Source organism: Aquarana catesbeiana, linkage group LG06, assembly GCF_042186555.1.
Source record: "Aquarana catesbeiana isolate 2022-GZ linkage group LG06, ASM4218655v1, whole genome shotgun sequence".
Classification (NCBI taxonomy): domain Eukaryota; kingdom Metazoa; phylum Chordata; class Amphibia; order Anura; family Ranidae; genus Aquarana; species Aquarana catesbeiana.
The window spans coordinates 42,392,038-42,402,421 of record NC_133329.1 but is presented as its reverse complement, the minus strand read 5'-3'; the positions used below and the strand labels follow the sequence as shown (position 1 = coordinate 42,402,421).

The 10,384-nt window shown below is 41.8% G+C and overlaps 1 long non-coding RNA gene across 1 annotated transcript; it reads right to left on the bottom strand.

Annotated features, from left to right (window-relative positions):
• Positions 1–225: 225 nt before the first annotated feature.
• Positions 226–9,197, bottom strand: LOC141148359 (uncharacterized). Its single transcript, XR_012245194.1, has 3 exons — positions 9,076–9,197; positions 5,873–6,045; positions 226–1,814 (listed from the first exon to the last, which is right to left on the bottom strand). It is a non-coding gene; the product is annotated as an uncharacterized lncRNA (long non-coding RNA).
• Positions 9,198–10,384: the final 1,187 nt, after the last annotated feature.

Genomic DNA, 10,384 nt, shown 5'->3' with positions numbered 1-10,384 from the left:
GCCAAGACATAAAGAAACTGAAATCTAGCCTCTGGGCATGTATAAACTAATATACCTTCTGAAGACTACAGCTTCTTTGTTCGGGTGGGAACATATAGAATCTCTTATCTATATGTAAACATTCCACCTACCACTCCAGGTGGGATCTCAGGCACTGACTCATCACCACCAAAGCGATCAGATGTACTAGCAACAGGAATACAGATGACAAAATACAACATTAGATACAGTTCTCAGCATAAAGACTGCTCCCTTTACTTCTTTTATAGGCAGTTCTACAAGCAGTAATCTTATCGGCATTACCAAATGAGGTTAAGGTACAAAGAGTTTCTTATCAGCGAACATGTAATGATTATTCAGCAGTTCCAAATTCCATCTAGATACAGATTGATACGTACACAGAAGAGAAAAGAGCACAAACAATTTAAATAGAACAATTGATACGTACACAGGTAAGAAAGGAGCACAAACAATTTAAATAGAACAATTGATACGTACACAGGTAAGAAAAAGCAGAAACAATTAAAGTGGAACTCTAAGTCATTATTTCAACCCTATCAATTTCCCCCTTTGACATCATCCTCTCCTTCCCCCTGGGTCCTCATGAATAAGTTCTAGTCAGTTTTTCCCCAGAGTCCTTTCCCTGACCGCGAGTTGTCAGAGGGGTAGAACCCATCCCCCTAGGTATTACCAACATCTTAAAATTCAAGAAGAGGAGTTTTATAGGAGTAGGGTGATGTCAATACACATTTATCGGTATGCCCTGTCTATTCTCCTAATTTTCCTATTTATTTTCCTGTATACACATATATTTGTGATTGTAAGTGATATTAATATTAGAATAATAATTACCATTGGACTTAACAACCAGTGAAAGGTACTAGTCGCTGTAGAAGACATTCCACTAAATATATCCCACCAATGTGGTGCAGTATCCTGTTGTATCTGTGAGGAAAGATGTACTAGTCTACCTTTGTCAATAATTGCAGATACAAGGTTATTCTGTAGGGTATGTTCTAGTGTTTCTATGTGTTGTCTTAACAACTCTGATTGTTCCAAAACCTGTTTTAGTGGGTCTAAAGAAATTATAAAGGGTGTAGTGTCAGTGAGATTATGTACCTCATAAACTGAAGAGAATACCTTATCGGCGTCTGGTTCAAAAAGATAGGTGTCGTTACCCCATTGTAATATTTTAATCTTTTTTATACATCCCGCAAACGGCGCCGATTTATTTAATGCTGACATGGTGCGGTTATCATTAGTAATGATACAAATATGCTGGGGTCCTATTTCTATGAATCTATTGTTCACATTTATCGGTGTTCTTTGCATTTTGCATATGCTAGTTTGGTATTTTAACAAGCAAGGTTCATATACTGGGGAACTTCTGCCACATACCATTCCCTTATTAGTTCCTTCACATAGAGTTAAATCATGGGTTCTGTTTCCTTTATCTACATATTTAATCATTTGCTACTTTAGGATCATCTATAGCCCATTCGAAAGTTGTTGTTGTTTCCTCTACTTCAAGTACATTAATACCAGGAGTCCATGCATATATTTGTAAAACAACAATCTTCAACAAAAAAAAATATGTAAGTAGATATTTCATCATGTTGTTTTCTCGGGTTGTTTCTTGCAATGTGATGCGTGTATCCAGGTAGGTTTTCCTTCCAGCTTTACTGAGGTGGCTGTGGTCAAGAGTACTTGGTAAGGACCTTCAAACCTGGGTTCCAATGTCTTTCTGGTGTGTTTCTTTACATATACATAATCCCCTGGTAGCAGCGTATGTGTACCTGTTATTGAATTAGGGTCTGGAAGAGAAGAATACACACTTTTGTGGATCTTAGTTAGACGTTGTTGTAATTGTATCACATATGCAGTCAAACTATCACATTGCAATTGCATACTCTGTGGAAAGTATAAACCTAATCTAGGTGCATTCCCAAAAAGTATTTCATATGGGGATAATCTTGTTTTTCCTGTTGGAGTGTACCTTATAGAGAATAAAGCCAGAGGCAGGCATTCTGGCCAAGGCTTGTTTAACTCTTGCACGGCTTTTTGTATTTTTAACTTAATTGTCCCATTTACTCTCTCCACTGATCCTGAACTCTGTGGGTGGTAAGGGGTGTGAAAACTTTGTTGAACCCCTAACATGGTCATCACGTTCTGCATGATTTCTCCTGTAAAGTGTGTCCCCCTATCTGATTCTATGGTTTCAGGAAGACCAAACCTAGGTATTAACTCAGTGATCAGTTTCTTAGCTGTGGCTTTAGCTGTAGCTGATTTTACTGGATAACTTTCGGGCCAACCTGAGAATAAATCGATACACACGAGGACAAATTCAAAGGGGCCGCTCTTAAGCATTTGTATGTAATCAATTTGCAGTCTCTGGAAGGGGTATTGGGCCCGGACCTGGTGTTTTCGTGGGGTTTTTACTCTCTGTCCTGGGTTATTCAGGAGACAGATTTGGCAGGCTGCACAGTAGTTTCTCGCAGTGCTATTGAATCCAGGGGCGAGCCATCCTTGGTTCACAATCCTGTACATGGAATTGGAACTGACATGTGTGGGTAAGTGAACTGCCGCTGTCATTGCTGGGTACAGAGAGGCAGGTAGGCATATTTTGCCTCCTTCCCTCCATACATTGTCAAGGTCTGGTGCTGCTCCCATTCTGACCCACTTATCTTTCTCGCTCTCCCCTGCTTGCTCCTGTAATTTACTCAGCTGCTGCCATGTTGGTTCTGGGATACTCACCTCTACCGCTGCTAAGGTCTCAGGGCTTCCTTCCCCTAGAGCTGCCTGTTTTGCAGTCAAATCTGCAAATGCATTTCCTTTTGCCTCAATTGTTTTTGCGCTCGTGTGTGCCGCTATCTTCATAATGGCTACTCGTTTAACCTTTTGAGATTGTTCAGGACTCTCTTAATCCCTTCTCCATGTTTTACAGGTGTACCTGCTGCTGTCAGATAACCTCTAGCCCTCCATATGTGGCCATAATCGTGCGCTACACCAAAAGCGTAGGCAGAGTCAGTGTAAATATTCCCTTCTCGTCCTTTTAAGTATTCTAGGGCTTGTTCTAAAGCTTTTAATTCTGCTTCCTGTGCTGACATGTGGGCTGGTAAAGGCTGTGCTTCAATCACCCGCGTATCAGTCACTACAGCATACCCTGTGTGATATTTACCCTTGTCATCAGCAAACCTACTGCCATCTATGTACAAAGTGTGCTCAGCATTTAAAATCGGTGTATCTGTAACATGTGGGAATCCCATTGTCTCCTGTTCCATGAGCTGAAAACAATCGTGCTGATCTACTTCTTTAAACAAAAGAGTGTCAGTGTCCTCATTTCTTTTCTCACTAGTACTATTAGTACTATCATTCCCCCTTGCCAAATCTGGTGACTGAAGAGGCAAAAAGGTGGCCAAATTTAAGGTTGTACAGCGCTGAAAAGTGACATTTGGAGGTAAGAGTAAAGTACACTGTAACCTTAATTGCCTAGCCATTGAAATGTGTTTGGGCTGTACCTGAGACAAGATTGCATGTATGTCATGTGTGGTATGCACTACAACTGGATTGTCTAGAACAATCTCTGATGACTTATCTATGATAATTGACACTGCAGCTACCGCCCGTACACAAGACGGTGAACCTCTAGATACTGGATCTAATGCTGCTGAAAAGTAAGCGACTGGTCTTTGTTTTACATGTGCCTGTGTCAGAACACCTGTGGCATGTCCAGTGATCTCAGCAATGTACAGATTAAATATCTTGGTGTAATCTGGTATACCAATAGCCAGGGCAGAAATCAACAACTTTTTCAAAGTGATAAACGATTCATAAGCTACTTCTGTAAGCATATACGGTACAATTTTCAAACAATCGTATAATGGCTGCATCAAAGCGCTAGCATGTGGTATCCACTGTCTACAATATGACACGATACCTAAAAACATACGCAATTGTTTGAAATTCCGTGGGGGTAACATTCCCTTTATCACTTGAACCCTCTCCTCAGTGAGATGTCTCGTACCCTGTGATATACAATGTCCCAAAAAGATAACTTTTTCCTGACACACTTGTAACTTTTTCTTATTAACCTTGCAACCTTTTTCTGCCAAAAATCGCAACAAATTAAGGGTGGTGTGCAAGCTTTCAGTCTTTCACTTATCTGTGGAATTAATCCTTCCATAAACTGTCTATTGAAGGCTCCGATCGTGACTGGCAGAGCCAAATCCAATCCCTCATCTGCCATCATACTTTCCATAGATAAGTAAAATTCTGATACAGTCTGTCCTGGCATTTGTTTCATGGGTGATATTGACCCCCTCTCCTGTTGTTTTGCCTGACAAAAAGCTTCTAATCTAGCAATAAAAAGAGCCCTTGAGTCTATGTGTCTATGTGTCTGACGTGTCCTGTCTCCAGATTGCCATCCCCCTCAGCTCGGTCTGCAGGTCAGTCATAAACTGGTTAAACAGGGTCAGAGTCATTTTATGTCTGCATAAATCCTCCCCATCCTGCCAGGTTGCTTCATGTGTATTCATTAACTGTGTCACAAATCTACAGAAAACAGCTGGCTTTACTATAATGCATGTATCAGTGCGTACGGGGGCTACAGTTTCTGAATGAAATTCTTGTACTCCACAAACCTGAAAAACCCATTCTCTACCCTTAAGTACAGGATATATCTTGTGTGGTTTACGTTCTATGTCAGTGTATGGGGGTGGGATGGTTGAGCTGGGATTATTTAAAATTTCAACATTTTTTGTTCTTCTATCTTTCATATCCCAATCATCACAGTCTGGATTATATTTCCACCCCTCTTCTTTTGCTCTATTTGAGACCTTAATTAAGCATTGAACCTGACGCATCCATTGCTTCTCTAACACCTCTCCTTGTCTGTCCCTTTTTATTTCACTCCATACATCCGGGTCTAAGCCCGCTGCTCCTTTCACCTTAAATTTACGAAGGACATCCTTTAAGTCCTGTGCTTCGGTTTTCCCATAAATGTTCTTAATTATCTGTGGCACCGTATAGTGCGCCACAATTCCCTGACGGGGTTTTGTGTTCCTCTGGCCCATTCTAACAGTCCTGCCTAGGTAGCGTGTGGGACACTTAGTGTACAATATAATGCGGCTACAACATATACAAGAATGAATAATTACTTTATATGCTAGCCCAATAACAAACCAGCTAAGTTACACTAGTTCCTCGTTGCCTTCCTCCTAGGGTGCTAGAATACTAGAAACCTCTCCGGAATGAGATTTCTGAAACCGAATTACCTTATATGCTAGCCCAATAATAAATAATTACTTTATATGCTAGCCCAATAACAAACCAGAATGCGGCTACAACATATACAAAAATGCGGCTACAACATATACAAGCATTCCTTTAAGTGGCCAGGTATCCGACTAGATCTCCGGACTTTTGGAGATCTTATTCCCTCCCCGTATCTGGGAATCCCTCTCATACACTCTTATCCCTGCTTTATGGAGCAGACAGGGCTTATACTCTCAACCCGTCTATGGTTTATGAGTTAGATGTGAGGTTAAGCATAAGCGTCAGACCCCCAAGCTCACAAGCCCTCAAGTTCCCAATCATGTGAGGTAAGGCGCATTCCGTTGCTTAGTTCGGCAATCCCCTTCTAACTCATACCATCCTTGACAAGGCTCATTCACTTTCTCAACAAGACAGACAAGACAGACACAGACAACAAAACAAACAAATAATTCCAGCAATATAAACTAAAATATGCAGTAATTCTAGACTCACCACTACAGAGGCTGGTGTTTTAAAACCAGGAGAACCGTAACTGACAGAACGGATAGGCACAAATCAGGGGAGCACAGAATATAAGAAAAATAAAGCTTTTTCTTACCTGGCCAGGTTTTTTGATCTGTGGTTCCCGGAATGCCTGTCCTTTCGTTCCGTCAGCGTAGCTCAGCCACCTCTTGTAGCAACTTGGTGGGTCCCTGTTCAGGCGCCAAAATGTTAGGGGCAACTCTTAAATAAGTTGCTTTAAGTTTATATTGCTTTGTCAAATTATTGCTTCTGTAAGAAAGATGACACGGAGTCAGGTATGTCTGTATCACAGTTCTCAGCATAAAGACTGCTCCCTTTACTTTTATAGGCAGTTCTACAAGCAGTAATCTTATCGGCATTACCAAATGGGGTTAAGGTACAAAGAGTTTCTTATCAGCGAACATGTAATAATTATTCAGCAGTTCCAAATTCCATCTAGATACAGATTGATACGTACACAGAAGAGAAAAGAGCACAAACAATTTAAATAGAACAATTGATACGTACACAGGTAAGAAAGGAGCACAAACAATTTAAATAGAACAATTGATACGTACACAGGTAAGAAAAAGCAGAAACAATTAAAGTGGAACTCTAAGTCATTATTTCAACCCTATCAAGGGGATGGAGGGGTTTCATTGAAGTCTGTCCTAAAATAATAAAGGGAGTTTCCTTTTAAGTTTGTCCTGGAAAAATAAAGGAGGCTTCTTTGAAGTTTGTCCTGGAATATTAAAGGGGGACCCCTTTGAGGTTTGTACTGGAATAATAAAGTGGGGGGTCTCCTTTGAAGTTTGTCCTGAAATAATAAAGGGGGGTGCTCCCATAATAGGCAGGGAAAGGGAGGAGTTCCATTGAAGTTTGTCCTAAAATAATAAAGGGGGGCTCCTTTGAAGAGCAGGGCCTCTTTGAAGTTTGTCCTGGAATATTAAAGTGGGGGTTCCTTTGAAATTTGTCCTGGAATAATAAAGGGACTCCTCTGAAGTTTGCCCTGGAATATTAAATGAGGAACTCCTTTAAAGTTTGTCCTGGAATAATAAGGGGACAGGGGGATGGGGGAGTTCCTTTTGAAGTTTGTTTTTTTGTTCAAAATAATAAAGGGGGGCTCCTTTGACCTTTGTCCTGAAAAAATAAAGGGGGGTGCTCCCATAACAGGCAGGGAAATGGAGTAGCTCCATTGATGTTTGTCCTAAAATAATAAAGGGGGGCTCCTTTTGAAGATTGGGGCTTCTCTGAAGTTTGTCCTGGAATATTAAAGTAGGGGAGGAGGTTCCTTGAATAATAAGGGGGGGGGCTCCATTGAAGCTTTTCCAGGAATAATAATGGGGGTTCTTTTGGAGCTTGTACTGGAATAGTAAAAAGGCACTCTTTTTTTTTTTAAAGTTTGCCCTAGAATATTAAAGGGGTTTTTTTTTTTGCAGTTTTCCTGGAATTAAAAAAAAAGGGGGGGGGGGCTCATTTGCAGTGTATCCTGAGATAATAAAGGAGGGTCCTTGGAGTTTGTCCTGGGATAGTAAAGAGGAACTCCTATAAAGTTTGTCTTGGAATAATAATGGGGGTCTCTTTTCAAGTTTGTCCTGAAATAACGGGCATGGTCAACACACGCCCTAATACGTGAAGGGGTCTTGTTCCCCACCATAACACCCACACACCACAAATATGCATTCATAGCGGTCCAGGTAGAGGTTGAGGCAGGCGGCAGGCAAGTAGTCAGGTCAATCTTGGTCAACAACAAGCAGGAAACTGACAAGTATTAAAGCTCTTTAGTACTCGGGTAGATGGCAAAAAGACAAAGCACATTCTATGAGTACCATTAGAATTCTTGGCATTGATTCGTCCAGCACCATTAGAAGACCTGGCATGGATTCTGCAAGCACCATTTGAAGTCCTACTAAGAATTCTGCAAGCACCATTGCAAATTGTACCAGGAGTTCTGCAAGCACCATTGGAAGTCCTGACAGGGATTCTACAAGCACCATTGGAAGCCCTGGCAAGAATTCTGAGAGTACCATTGGAAGCCCTGGCAAGAATTCTGAGAGCACCAGTGGAAGCCCGAGCAGGAATTCTGCAAGCACTACTGGAATTCTGGCAGGGATTCTGTGAGTACCATTGGAAGTCCTGACAGCAAAACTGTGAGCACCTTTGGAAGTCCTGGCAGGGATTCTGCAAGCACCATTGGAAGTCCTGGCAGGGATTCTGCAATCACCATTGGAAGTCCTGGCAGGGATTCTGCAAGCGCCTTTGGAAGTCCTAGTGGGAATTGTGCAAGCACCATTGGAAGGGAATCCCTTTAAGAGCGTGCTCCTAATCTCAGCTAGTTAGCTCTAGCAAAGACACCTGGGAGCCAGAAATCTTGCTGATTGATAGGGGAGCAAATACTTATTTCACTCATTAAAATGCAAATCAATTTTTAACTTTTTTGAAATGTGTTTTTCTGGATATTTTTGTTAACCTCCCTGGCGGTATGATTATTTCGGATTTTAGGTGCTGAAAGTGGTACAATTATTTTGCATGGAAATTTGGCGTTTTATATTGTAGGTCTGTAATTCTTAACAATAACACACTTAAATCTGTCCAAACAAGAGTCTAGTAGATATCCCGGGTATGATAAAGTTTGAAACACAAAAACTTAAATTATAATATAATAAATAAAAATAAATAATTAAAAAAAATAAAAATAAATTGTAATAAAATAAATTTCCCCACGATTCACTATCGCTCAATTCTGCAAGTGTTCTAATTTACTATCGATGTTTTCTAGCTGGTCTAAAGCCACTTTTGACGTAAAGGGACACTTTTTGGTTGCTATTGACATTCTCCAGTTTCCAGGCAGAAAGAACAGTATATATCACATAAAACTGCATGCAGGGCATTGGACAAAGCACTGGGGACAAAAGGGATGTGAAATAATTTCATACAGTAATGTAATCTGTAAGATTACAGCCTGGCAAGGAGAGGCTTCGGAGGAGGATGGAGCCCACAGACACAGCGGGGGACATCGCAGGATCCCGGGGACAAGGTAAGTAAAGGCACACCAGGATCCTGCGATGTAATCCCGAGTGTGGCTCGGGGTTACCGCTAATGGTCCTGAATTTTAACCCCGAGCCACACTCGGGAAAACCGCCAGGGAGGCTACAACACAACAATCCAGCGCTCAATGGGTTAGAACAGCAGACAGTCCCACAGCAGATGAAAAATAATAATAAATGAATGTATTCAATCATTGTAGTAATAAAAACCAGTCCTGTGTTAAAACAAGGGACAATGGAAAGAGGAGCTTACGATGTCACCAAGAATCCACTGAGCTGCGAGGGGCCGATAGGGTCCAGATTGAGTCAGTTCTCTTACAGCCGAAGGGAGGGGGGGGGGGGCCGCCAGTACCCCCTGCTGTGTTGGAGCCAGAGATGGGACACGCTCGCCGGCGTGTGGATGGTGATCCGACGTGTGGGGAGAGGAGATGGATTGTTGTGTTTTGACTGTTTTGATCCCTATCCTCCAGCTATGGTTATCACCCAGCTGCACTGGGCTTAGACCCCCCTCTCCATTTGACTATTACTCCCCGCTCCCCTGTTTTTCATTATCACTCTTGTCCACATTTTAGCACTGGTGACTCTTTTATCTCTATTGGATATTTTTGTTGTCATTCTGTCTCTCACTGTTGAGATGAACCTACCATTAAAATGATAGGGCTAAAAATGTTTTTGGTCAGTGGGTAAACTTACAAAATCAGCAGCAGGGGATCAAATACTTTTTCCCCCTCACTGTGTAATTTGGGTCTGGGATTCAAGAGCTCCCAGGGCCCACCAAAAACCGAAGCGAGGGAAGAAACCTGCTGGAAAGAATCACAAGCTAACTGCATATAGACACTAATGATCACACGTATCTGATCCCCTGACGGGTCTACTTTAAATAACATTTTTTTTTTGAGTGTTTCTCTTCCAGGTCTTTGTTTGCAGATATGACATGTGAACAAGAGTCGTCAGCAGTCATAGTTCCTCCTGGAGGATGTGCGGTGGGGGGGGGGGTAAGGCAGAGTCTTGAGGTTTGTTAAGTAACAGCCCAGAATAATAAAGTCTAAGGCCGGATGACCGCTGGCTGAGGAGCTGTGATGTTCTCAGTGAAGGAAAACCTCGAGGTCCTGCAGCCAATAATAACAGCTCAAAGAAAATAAACAGATACCACAAATATCTCCAGAGCTCCCTGCAGGTAAAGTACATTCCCCCCCACTGACTGCTGGTCTGGCAAAAATTCAGCTGAACAATGGAGGAAACTGCTTGGCTTCCAGCCAACATTAAAGCTCCCAATTCTTCAGCTTTGGAGGACATAAAATTGTCTGAGACGGTTCCTGCCAAATATATTACACTGAAAACCATTTACCACGGAACTTTAATTAAGCCTAAAAATATACCCACTTGAACTGCAATAACTTCGTCTAATTTCACCGCACACTGTGAGCTTCTCACAATAGAGGCTGCAGCAAGTGAGATAGAGACCACCTCATTTCCTGGCTGGAGGACACACAGCATCATCTAGTTCTTTCTGGCTGTCCCTGACCCGCCCCCTTTCATTCATTGGATTTCAGTTCTTTCAT